This window comes from Dendrobates tinctorius, unplaced genomic scaffold (assembly GCF_039654945.1).
Source record: "Dendrobates tinctorius isolate UK_male_01 unplaced genomic scaffold, ASM3965494v1 ptg000177l, whole genome shotgun sequence".
Lineage (NCBI taxonomy): Eukaryota > Metazoa > Chordata > Amphibia > Anura > Dendrobatidae > Dendrobates > Dendrobates tinctorius.
This window is the reverse complement of record NW_027361844.1, coordinates 3,123,562-3,136,711: the sequence shown is the minus strand read 5'-3', so window position 1 is coordinate 3,136,711 and position 13,150 is coordinate 3,123,562. Positions and strand designations below refer to the sequence as shown.

Sequence of the window (13,150 nt, the reverse complement as noted above, 5' to 3'; positions counted from 1 at the left end):
CTGGAGAATGATAGATGGGGCCCACCATACACTGGAACATTCCAAAGGTGGACATCAGACACTGGAGCAGCATTTACAGGGCCCATTATACACTAGAGCATTAGAAATGGGGCCCATTATGTTTGGAGCATTATTTGGGCCCATAAGACAGTGGAGCTTCATCCATGGGGACCAACATATACTGTAGCATTATGTGGAGCTCATCATATACTGTTTCAAACATTATATGGGACCAATGATTTTGTATGGAGAAATAGATGGGCCTCGTCATGAGATGTAAAAAGTGAGGTATTTTTCATTGTACTATACCGCTATTTCTCTGCCGTATCGGAGCATGATGAGTTGTGGTATGTGTTAAAGGGGCGCTCTTTCGCCCAGGGCACATGAAAACCTGCAGCCAGCCCTCCCCCCCCACAAATTTAGCCAAATAACCCCCATTTTTCAGTGCGTAACTTGTATTATGAAGTTAATTAAGGTTGACAAGCTTAAGTAAGAAGAATTGATGCTTTTGGCATTCAAATGGGCACTGTAGGTGTGTTTCCTGTCCTCCTCTCACTGCCGACTTTTATTCCCCATTGACTTACATTGGGTTTCGTGTTTCGGGACGACCCCGACTTTTCCCTATAATCGGACGATCTTGCTCGACCCGACTTTTGGAAAAGTCGGGTTTCACGAAACGAAACGCGACACTAAAAAAGCAAAAGTCGCTCAACTCTACTCCTGATGAACCGTGTGGACGGGGTAATGCGTCGAGGCTGGAAGCTAAGTTTTGGGTTAACCCCCAGCTGTTTCTATAATTTTTTTTTTTTTTTTTTGGCAATAGGTATCATCCATTGCCTTCTATGGGAACCAATATGGATATAATTCTGATGTTCCTTTATTGAACCACGCTATTTTTTACCTCTTGTCTGTGCTTGTCTGATTTTACTGCAGAGAGTTTTTTTTTGGCTTTATTTGATAATGCATATGGAATCTATGTTTTCTGTAGTCTATTAATACCCAAAAAGACAAGACTGCCACTATCTACTGGTAGCTTATGGAATCTATATTTTCTGTGGTCTATTAATACCCAAAAAGACAAGTCTTGCTGCTATCTATTGGTTATACAAGAGGTTTCTCTGTTTACATGTAATAGCCTGTCTTTTATATATTGTACATTAATAGCCTGTGTATTATATTAAGCACTATCTTTCATCTCTTATTTGCTTATTGTTTTCCTACCTGTAGTTTATAAGGGTCATTTAGGGCGAGTCTGGGACAGCCGCCGCGGAGTGGGGGCACCAACCTCCACTGTCAGGAAGGGATAGCAGGCTAGTGTAGGGCTATCGTAGGTTATTATTGTATAGAGTTTGTTAATTGTGTTATTGCACTAGGGGGGTGTTTTTTACTGCAATTTATTAAAGTTTCTTATTTTTAACGAGAATATATGATTGCACTTTTGATATTTCTTCCCTGGTCCTGTGGACATTTTTTTGATTAACATTTGTAAACATGCACTACTTTTCGCTGATTACTTCGCCCCACATACACACACACACACACAATACACCATCTGAAAGGTAAACTTTCCCCCTTCAGCAAGAAAACAGCCAAACAAACCACACATTCACGATTTTATCACTAAATACAGTTTAAACATTCATTTTCATAAACCTGCATAAAAACACAATGACCTGCAGGTGGCACCTCAACCGGAAAACATTTTTTTGGCCTCTACTTATCAAAACATTTTATTGTATTACTAATTTACATATATAAATACCTGTCTGTGTTCATCAGCTCATGAAATACATTTACATTTGACCAGTTTGCTTTTTCTGAAATTGCCTGCGCCCCCGATGACAAATGTGCAAAAATTTTGCACCGGCCAAGCTAGTTTTTTTTATAATAAAAATTAATTTTTCTGTGTGTAATTTTTTTTTTAATTTTTGATTAATGAGTTAGTAGTTGGAGTGTCTGATAGACAACTTTCCATTACTAACTCCAGGGCTAGATGCCAGCTATGATTTTTGTCAAATCACAGCTGACATCAACCGGAAATAACATTACCAAGATGGTCAACGCACCAGGGATATCAGGGTCAGGGAAATTGGGAAGTCAGGCAAAGCACCAGAATTGGCGCATCCAATGTGATGCGCCACTTCTGGGGCAGATAAAGCTGATCTTTTTAGGCTGGGAAGGGCACAATAAGCAGGGACCTTCCCAGCTGGACAATATCATCTCACAGCTGTCTGCTTTACCTTTGCTGGTTATCAAAAAATAAGGGGGACCTCACATCTTTTTAAAAAATATTTATTTGATTAAACATGCCTAAATAGCTGTACAATAAACTCCACATAAAGAGCACTAAAGGATGCAAGCTTATCATATGTAGCGGGCTTGTATTTATCATCTATTATGTAATATCTTTCTATCACCTATATATTTATATAAGATTGCTTTATTAGTTTGCAAACTAGCTTTAAGTTACATAAAGCATTATAGTACGTAACAGATGATGTTAGAAACGCATGGCATACAGATGCTAGGTGAGAAAAAAAATAAAAGTCACACTCGCATTATATAAGGACTGGCACATGGAGGACATCCGCATGACCCTTGTCCAACTTTGAATAAACAACGGAGTGATTTTTAAATCACTGATGTGAGCGAACCCTTAAGCAGCAGGCCACATGCTTGAGCATTCTTATCTGAGCTTGTGATGTGCTGGGCTGGTAGGGATATCATGGAGACCTCTCCTGGTGATCAGTGATCATCTCGGAGAAATCCCCAGTGATCTAGTATTCGTCATCTACCCAGTTGATAGGTGCTAGAGTTATTCGAGCCATAAGCATCTACTCAGAAAGCACACACTACAGCCGGACTGCACAGCCAGCCGCACACCATAAGGTTCCGTGCCGCTCCATGATAAGCCATCAACCAGCTCTTCTAAATTGAGAGAAAAGTGGTTTCTGTCGTGTGGCCCTCCGAAAGGTTAGGAAATAGGGTGGTCATATCTGCGGCTTCTGCAACACCCATAAACCCACACCTATGGGACTTGTTGCTGCCATAAATGGCGAGAAGGGAATCACCTTTTCCATTTAAAGGGGTTGTCTGGCCACAATAAAAATGTAACCCTTAGCATAACCTGAGTGATACCGAGCCTCAGGTTATGTCCCTGTACCGCTGAGGCCTGTGACTGAAAAACAAACTGATGAAGTGCGATTCTAGTCACCCGACAGCTGCAGCCAATCACAGGCCTCAGTGTCCTGTGAGAGAAGAACAGTAAAGTCAAGGCTATAAATCTGGTGAAGTCAGACCTGCTGGGATCACAGCAGGCGAGTATGCCTCATGTCTATTTGTAAGCCATGATAAAGATTTTATTAAAGAGGTTGTCCATCTATTATAAAAAAACTTAGTGTGTCCAGGTTGGAGTAATGAACAAATAAAAGTATGCGCACCTCCTGGGTTGTCCCCACGCCTCTGCAATCGGTAGTGTTACCGGCTGATCTCTTGGCACCAGTATCTGCTGGGAGTCATCGTGTTTGGCTGCAGCCTTTACATTTTATCTGCTGCCAATCAGTGGACGCTGCAGCACAGAGGCACAACTATAGTGGGTCCTAGGGCTGCATCTGATCCCTGGAGTATAGGGGCCCATCTGTACCTTAGGCCCTTCTGAACAGGTCACTACAATTAAAGACTTGTGACAGGTGGAGGCCCTGTTGGATATTTTGCATTGGGGCCAATGAGCTTTGTCACGCCACTGCTCAGCAGCAGGGGCCACAGTACAGGGGGCAGTGCCAGCTTTGAGGCGAGTGTAGGGTTTATTACTATTTCTTACATTGCCCAGGGTCCAGTGGGTTTAAATGTTATAGTGGAAAAGCCCCTTATTGCAGCTCTTGGGAGAGGTACGATCGGAACGTAATGCTGAGGGGCAGAACAGTATTTGACTCAAGGGTCAAATGTTGTTGCTGTAGTTTCAGGGTGCAGGACCCCAGACACTGGTCTTGTGAAGGGGAGAGAGCCACATGCAAATTGAGACCTGCTACTCAAAATCCAAGTTGTTTTTTTTTTCCAACTGTTGCATTGCCGACATACTGTCAAAGATTAAAGGTGATCGAATAGCTTCAGATATGAGGTTAATTGAGTAGCTATAGCGCTTACCGAAGGGCTGCATCGGGAACCCGGATACCTGGAGCGCTCCCGATAATCAGGTGTCCGGTGCCGCAGCTGCATGTGTCGCGGCTGTGTATTGTGACAGTCACACAGCCGCGACACATGCAGCCGATCAGCTGATTATTGGCAGCGATCCCAGTATCCGGGTTCCCGATGCAGCTATTCGGATAAGGACTTATCTGACGCTATCCGCTTGCATTTAGTGCTAATTGTATGCTCTTTTCCAAGGGGGTGTGTCTTGACTGCTTTGCATAATTGTCCTGTGAACACTAAATAAAAAGTCCCATATCTCAGGAACTATAGGGCGGATTAAAAAAAAATCTGAATAATCAGGGGAGCAGCAGGAATAAAATAAAGACAAAAACTGATCACTTTTAAAGGGTTGCCCTCTACTCTAACCAGGGTTGTGGAGTCGGAGCTCATTTTGGTGGAGTCGGTATAAAATGGTCCGACTCCTAAAATATATAATAAATTGGGTACAGTAGTTCAATGCAGAATGTGCTTAATATTTTTACATAGGAATTTGGGAAAGTTATGAAATGTCCTATAAATGGCTGTTCTATTCCTGATCTAAGGCTACATTCACACACAGCGTTTTTGCTGCGTTTTTTGAGGATACGTTTTTCAGCTGCAAAAGCAGATCAGCAAAAACTGCATCACCTGAAAGGTTTTTGCGCTCATAGATGTTTTCAATAGCAAAAGCAGATTAGAAATATGCTCTATCTATCCATTTATCCATATCTGTCTATCCATATCTTATCTGTACCAAAAAGAATGAAAGCCGGGTAGTACACAGACTAAGGCCGGGGTCACACTGGCGAGGAATACGGGAGAGTGAGAGGCACAAAAAGCCCGCATTAGACACGGACCAATGATTCTCTATGGGGTCCCTCGCACCAGCCGTATATTTCTCCTCAGTATCCTACGCTCCGTGCCACTCGCAGCATGCTGCGATTGTCAGCGTACTATGCCCGTAATACGCCAATGCAAGTCTATGGGTGCACAAAAAATACGGATTACACACGGACCACACGTGTGACTTGCGAGAAATACGCACCAGGTGTCTTTTAGCAAAGCCGGCAATTCAGTGCGCTATACAGTAAACTCACACTGACAGGTTTAATAAAGAAATGAAAGAATAGATATAGACACATAGAATACATATATATATATATATATATATATATATATATATATATATATATGCATTCTATATATATATATATGCATTCTATGTGTGTATATATATTCTTTCATTTCTTTATTAAAACTGTCATAGGGCTCTATTATATGTCCATTTTGCAAGCCGGCGAGAAAATCTCACCATACGGATGTCATACGGATTACATACGGATGCTGACATGCGCAAAATACGCGACCACACCTTGATTACGGATGACATACGGAGCACTGTTTAGGGGTCATTCATCCGTATTACGCATGTAAAATACTGGCCGTATTTTGCACAGGTTAGTGTGACTCCAGCCTAACACTCCTTTTTTTTTTAGCACCTGTCAGGTACACCTCATAGCTGCCCAAATGGACGCCCAGGACAGGCATTGCTCGTCTTCAGTAACACATCAACATCAATTGATAGTTGGAATAAATAGACTGCATTCATCACCACATCTTCTTAAGGTGCAGGCTTTATTTTCAAGTGTAGGGGTGTGCAGTATGAGGTTCTGCAGCAGCTGAGGTGTGCAGTATGAGATTCTGCGTAACAGTATGAGGTTCTGCCCCCCTAGTTTTGATCCTGGCTAAAACCGTTTTTTATAGATATGGCGAACCCTCAGGTAACCCTAAATGAAGGTCAATGGACACAGGTGGCTGAATTGAAGGAATTGCTTAATCACCTATTTACCGTGACTAAAAAATTACAAGCTGAGGATTTAACTCCTGGCATTTTCATAAGGGAGTGGAAGAACTTGCTATTTTGCCTGTCCCAAAGAGGAGATTTAATCGCAGATGGCATTTCTGCTTCAATGAAACGGAGAGAGACACAGCTACTGGAAAATAAAATTTTTCTGTCATCTGTTTATGTGGACCCAAGTCATCGTATATTGCTTGATGATCAACAGCTTACTAAAGGAAAAGAAGCTCTGACTGAGGTCGCAGTTAGGATGAGTGGCCTACAGGAGGACTGCCAGGCGCAAGAGGACTTGAGTCCTGACAGTGCTACTGCTGCCATATCTTCATCCTCATCAGATGAGGAGTTTGACTTTGACAAGTATTTGGATGACATGGAGCAGGCAAAGCGTTGCCGCAAGGATTTCACTCCGTCTACTATAGCAAGCAGATTGACCATATTTCAGCAAAATGTTTAATTTGCTCTCAATGAAAAAGAAAAATTCAACCGTTCATCAAAACTGACTGTGCATGAGGCAATTCCTTTATACCCGCAAATTGTTAGAGATGTTGCCCATGTGGTTACGGCTTTGCCTCCAACCCAAGTTAGTGTAGGGAGGTTGTTCTCTGGCCTTAAAATGATTAGGTCAGATTTGAGGTCATCTATGAAGGAGGATCTGATGGAGGCAATTCTATTTCTTAGAACAAATTCATAGACTGCACAAATGTTATTTAGTATGTTTTTGTTGAAAACTGTTTTTTGCCACTTACATAGTTTATTACATAGTGATATATATATATATATATATATACACACATACACACACACACACACACACACACACACTGTATATGTAATCGATATTACATAGTGTATTACATATTTACAATTACATTTTTTTTTGTTCTAAAGTTGTATTCCAATAAATAGATATTATGTTCTAAATGTCTTGATTATTGTATCATAGAAATGATTAATTGTCTGATGTTCACATTGTACTACAATAAATTTTTCACTTAAATATAAGCAATATATGTCGGAGTCGGTGGAAGGGAAATTGAGGAGTCGGAGTCTCAGGTTTGGCTTACCGACTCCACAGCCCTGACTCTAACCCCTTGTGAATCCCTAGAACACCTATCCTCCTCTCTAGTGTCTGCGCCATTCCAGCGGGGTCAGCAGTGGCTCTCTGGGGCTCAGGTGACACTCTCCCTGCCTTCAGACTTATCACATACAGCCAAAGTGAGTGAGCAGCAGGGTTGCCTCCTCCACTATATATTGGGATGCCGGCAGTAGGGTTGCCAATTTGACTTTTTTTTTCTGGACTGTCCTTGAATTTCTAGGCACTTGACAACATAGCCAAATAGTTATCAAATAGGAACTAGCTTGCAAGGCTTAGAGAGTGCAGGACTTAAGGCCCTTTTACATTTAGCGATGCACTAGCGAGCCGACCAGCGATACGACCCGCTGGTGCATCGCTAAATGATCGCTAGTGAGCTGTCACACAGGAAGATCTCACAGCGATGCAGCAGCGACGCAGCGCACAATACTCACCTTTCACACACAGCGATCCAGACGTCCTCCCGCCCGCGTCCAGCGTCGCTCGTCTCACACAGCAGGAAGCGCCTGACGAGAAATGGAGCCGCGCAATGAGCGACAGACAGCGGGGGAGCTGGTCAGAGGTATCACACATAGCGATATCGCTAGCAATATCGCTATAACTTCACAAAATCAGTGACGTTTTAGCGATATCGCTATGTGTAAAACCCCCTTTAGAGTCATGCACAAAAACATGGTATGATCATATAATGAATGAAAAAGTGCAGATATAAACCATAACAAAAAAAAATAAAATTATATATATATATATATATATATATATATATATATATACACAGTACAGACCAAAAGTTTGGACACACCTCATTCAAAGCGTCTTCTTTATTTTCATGACTATGAAAAGTGTAGATTCACTCTGAAGGCATCAAAACTATGAATTAGCACATGTGGAATTATATAATTAACAAAAAAGTGTGAAACAACTGAAAATGTCTTATATTCTAGGTTCTTCAAAGTAGCCACATTTTGCTTTGATTACTACTTTTCCAGTGACTACTTCTTTTGCTTTGATTACTGCTTTGCACACTCTTGGCATTCTCTTGATGAGCTTCAAGAAGTAGTCACTGGAAAAGTAGTAATCAAAGCAAAATGTGGCTACTTTGAAGAACCTAGAATATAAGACATATTTTCAGTTGTTTCACACTTTTTTGTTAATTATATAATTCCACATGTGCTAATTCATAGTTTTGATGCCTTCAGAGTGAATCTACACTTTTCATAGTCATGAAAATAAAGAAAACGCTTTGAATGAGGTGTGTCCAAACTTTTGGTCTGTACTGTAATATATATATATATATATATATATATATATATACATACATACATACATACATACACACACACACATACATACACACACAAATTTTGTTGAGTGAAACAATAATACAAGATAAAACAGCTGAACCAACATAACGGGGCACATAACAACATGGGAATGGTAGAGGTGATATTAACTCCCCAAAAAATTTTTTCTAAGCTGAGATAATAAATGCTTAGGGTAATCAAAGTCAATCTGCATAGTAGTACTTAATTATACAAAAAATATTATAAATCAACAACCAGATAGCACAAAAAGCTAATATAATAGTATAGATATGGTAGAAACACCAAAATATATACATATATAATGAAGGTGCAAGGCACGGAGTATATGGAGGTACTACACTACAATTGATGACAGTACAGCTTGGCACTCTCCTTTTCAGTGCTGAAATAATATATTTATTGCACAAATAGAATAAAACAGAAAGATCTGCATAAAAAGTGTGATGTGGGTTCAGCTGGAACTGCTGTGGATCACAGGGCCAAGTCCGCTGCAGATCCGCAGAAGAATCCGCATCGTGTGCACATATCCTTAGGCTATATACCCACATATGCAGAAAAAACGGATTCCTTCCCAGGAAAAACGCGTTTATGCGTTTTTTTGCGCAATTTTTTACCGCATTTTTTAGGCCATGTGCACACTTTACGGAATTCCCACAGAAGTTACAGTGGGAATTCCATTCCGCGGGAAAAGCATTTTAAATTCCTGCAATTTTAACGCAGAAAAACTAGCGATTTGTAAGTGTAATTAGCTTTCAGAACGCTAGCGTTTTCCAAGCGATTTGTAGCATCGCTTGGAGAACGGATTGACAGGTTTGACGAGTGACCAACTTTTTACTATTGAGGCTGCCTATGCAACATCAGTAGTAAAAAGATCTAATGTTAAAAATAATAAAAATACGGTAAATAATCGTGTTTTTCTCACCTTCCGACGTCCCGTGCAGCGTTCCCGATCCTCGCAATGCTCCCGGCAGGTCCCGTTCCCAGTGATGCATTGCGGCAATGACCTTTGATGACGTCGCGGTCTCACAAGACAGCGACGTCAGCAAAGGTCATTGCCGCAATGCATCACTGGGAACGGGACCTGCCGGCAGCATCGCTGAAGCCTGGGGACGCTGCGAGGGACATCGGAAGATGAGAATATGACGATTTTTTTATTTTAATTCTATTTTTTACAGGGATATGGTACCCAGAGCCTGGAGGACAGTCTCCTTTCCTCCGGCCCGTGGGTACCATCCGCAAATGTTCTGCTTTACTTTTCGCATGGTGGGCATCGGAAAGTAAGCAGAACAATGCAATCCTATGGGTGCGGGATCGCTGTGATTCCGCTAAATTAATGAGCATGCTGCGTTTTTTACCACAAAGCGATTTTGGCACCGGAAAATCCGCAGCATTAGCACAGCATTGCGGAATCCCATAGGACTGCATGGGATGCTTTTTTTTGTGTTTTCGCGGCAAAAACGTGTGTTAAAAACCGCAACGTGTAAATGCAGCATTAGGCTATGTTCACACATCGGTTTTTTCGAGTTTCCGTTGCGGTTTTAAACGAGCGATTTTGCCGCGAAAAAAAAGCATCCCACGCATTCCTATGGGATTCCGCAATGCTGTGCTAATGCTGCGTTTTTTTCCGCGCCGAAATCGCTTCGTGGTAAAAAACGCAGCATGCTCATTAATTTAGCGGAATCACGGCGATCCCGCACCCATAGGAATGCATTGTTCTGCTTACTTTCCGCATGTGGCTATGCCCACCATGTGAAAAGTAAGCAGAACATTTGCGGATGGTACCCACGGTCCGGAGGAGAGGAGCCTGTCCTCTAGGCTGTGGGTACCATATCCCTGTAAAAAACAGAATTTTAAAATAAAATATATTGCTATTCTTACCTTCCGGCGTCCCGCGCAGCCTTCCCGCCTCTCTCCACGAGAACGGTCCCATCAATCCTTTGCGAGAATGACCGCGATGACGTTGCGATCTCGCAAGAGCACGACGTCTCGTGGTCATTCGTGACGATGTCGCAGAAACGCGACATCTCGCTGTCATTCGCGCAAAGGATTACTGGGACCGGGAGCGTGGAGCGAGGCGGGAAGGCTGCGCGGGACACCGGAAGGTAAGAGTAACAATATATATACATTTTTTTTATTATTATTTACATCCTATCTTTACCATTGATGCCGCATAGGCGGCCTCAATAGTAAAAAGTTGGTCACACTCGTCAAACACTATGTTTGACGAGTGTGACCAACCTGTCAATCAGTTCTCCAAGCTATGCTACAGATCGCTTGGAAAACGCTAGCATTCTGCAAGCTAATTACGCTTGCAAAACGCCAGTTTTTCCGCGGGAAAATGGCGGGAATTTAAATGCGATTTTCCCGCGGAATGGAATCCGGAATTCTCGCGGTAATTTCCGCGAGAGATCCGCTACGTGTACACATAGCCTTACAGGAGCATCCTCCTGCTCATAGAATATAGCTAGAAATGCGATTTTTCAGCAAAATTAATGAACATGCTGCGTTTTTTTCGCGGAAAAAAAAAAAAACCACACGTGCACAAATATTGCGGAATTCATTAAAAAGAATGGGATGGTTCTGGTATGCGTTTTTGCCTGGAAAAACGCATAAAAACCGCGAAAACCGCTTACGTGGGTACACAAGTCTTACAAATGCAATGTAACAGCGCCATCTTCCGGCAGGCTGAGGTTTCTTGAGTGCGAGTACAGCCACAAGTCATTGCCGTCTCCCATATCACCACAGTGCTCATTCCCTCCCGCAGAACATCTCCACACCAAGGCACACGAGGCTGCTCATACAGGCTGTCACTGCACATATTTCCCTGCACATGCGCAGAGCCGTAATGTTAATATAAACACACAAATTAAAAACCAACATTAATCTAAAGCAGTGGTCCCCAACCTTTTTTGCACCAGGGACCGGTTTCAAGCAAGACCATTCTTCCATGGCCCAGCAGGGCGGGGATGGAGGTGTGGCAGGGGCGGGGCTTTGGCCATAAGGGGGCGGGGCTATGGACACGGTTGTAGTGTAGCAGTGCATACTTATAATTAAATAACATTTATAATGTGACTCAACTCACCATAGGTTTTGAATGAGTGCTCCATCACCCCCTTCTCCCCATCATTGCCTTCACCCCATCACTCCCCTGCCTTCACCCCATCACTCCCTTCTCCCCATCATTGCCTTCACCCCATCATTGCCTTCACCCCATCATTGCCTTCACCCCATCACTCCCTTCACCCCATCACTCCCTTCTCCCCATCACTCCCTTCTCCCCATCACTCCCTTCACCCCATCACTCCCCTCTCCCCATCATTGCCTTCACCCCATCACTCCCTTCTCCCCATCATTGCCTTCAGCCCATCACTCCCCTCTCCCCATCATTGCCTTCAGCCCATCACTCCCCTCTCCCCATCATTGCCTTCAGCCCATCACTCCCCTCTCCCCATCATTGCCTTCACCCCATCATTACCTTCACCCCATCATTACCTTCACCCCATCATTACCTTCACCCCATCATTACCTTCACCCCATCATTACCTTCACCCCATCATTACCTTCACCCCATCATTACCTTCACCCCATCACTCCCTTCTCCCCATCATTGTCTTCAGCCCATCACTCCCTTCTCTCCATCATTGCCTTCACCCCATCACTCCCCTCTCCCCATCACTGCCTTCACCCCATCACTGCTGTCTCCCCATCATTGCCTTCACCCCATCACCCCCCTCTCCCCATCATTACCTTCACCCCATCAGCCCATCACTCCCTTCAGCCCATCACTCCCTTCAGCCCATCACTCCCTTCAGCCCATCACTCCCTTCAGCCCATCACTCCCTTCAGCCCATCACTCCCTTCAGCCCATCACTCCCTTCAGCCCATCACTCCCTTCAGCCCATCACTCCCTTCACCCCATCACTCCCTTCACCCCATCACTCCCTTCACCCCATCACTCCCTTCACCCCATCACTCCCTTCACCCCATCACTCCCTTCACCCCATCACTCCCTTCACCCCATCACTCCCTTCTCCCCATCACTCCCTTCTTCCCATCATTACCTTCACCCCATCATTACCTTCACCCCATCACTCCCTTCTCCCCATCATTGTCTTCAGCCCATCACTCCCCTCTCCCCATCATTGCCTTCACCCCATCACTCCCCTCTCCCCATCATTGCCTTCACCCCATCACTCCCCTCTCCCCATCATTGCCTTCACCCCATCACTGCTGTCTCTCCATCACTCCCCTCATGGCCTTCTCCTCATGTCCCCATCTCCTCCAGGGCCAGGCTACACAAACACAGACCAACACACACATACATACACACACATACACACACATACATATTATACGTACACACACATACATATTATACGTACATACACACACACACCACCTCTCTCCTCTCACCTGCCCGCCGCCCGCGCTTCCTCGCTCTGACACAGCAGCGGCCGCGCTCCTCTCTGTGTCAGTCAGAGACAGGAAGCGCGGGCGGCGGGCAGGAAGCTGGACGCAGTGGACGGGTCCTTGCAGCTCCGCTCCTGCTATTCCCTCTTGCAGGCAGCGGAGCTGCTTGGATCGCTCCCTGCCGCCGCTACACACGCCGCCCCAGCCCCCGCTACGCCACTGACCGCCCCTGGCTCCCCTTGTGTCCGCGGACCGGCAAGGGCACTGCAGCGGCCCGGTGGTTGGGGACCCCTGATC

General features: G+C 44.2%; 1 protein-coding gene across 2 annotated transcripts in view; it reads right to left on the bottom strand.

The window, feature by feature from the left end:
• Positions 1-13,150, bottom strand: part of LOC141054230 (queuosine 5'-phosphate N-glycosylase/hydrolase-like) — an 85,567-nt gene that overhangs the window by 72,243 nt on the left and 174 nt on the right. The window contains exon 1 of one of the 2 annotated variants that reach the window (XM_073551467.1): positions 13,078-13,100. The exons of the other annotated variant lie outside the window; for it this stretch is intronic. The gene's annotated coding sequence lies outside the window, so the exon portion shown is untranslated. Of the gene's footprint in view, positions 1-13,077; positions 13,101-13,150 lie in introns of those variants that run through there. 2 annotated transcript variants of the gene reach the window in all.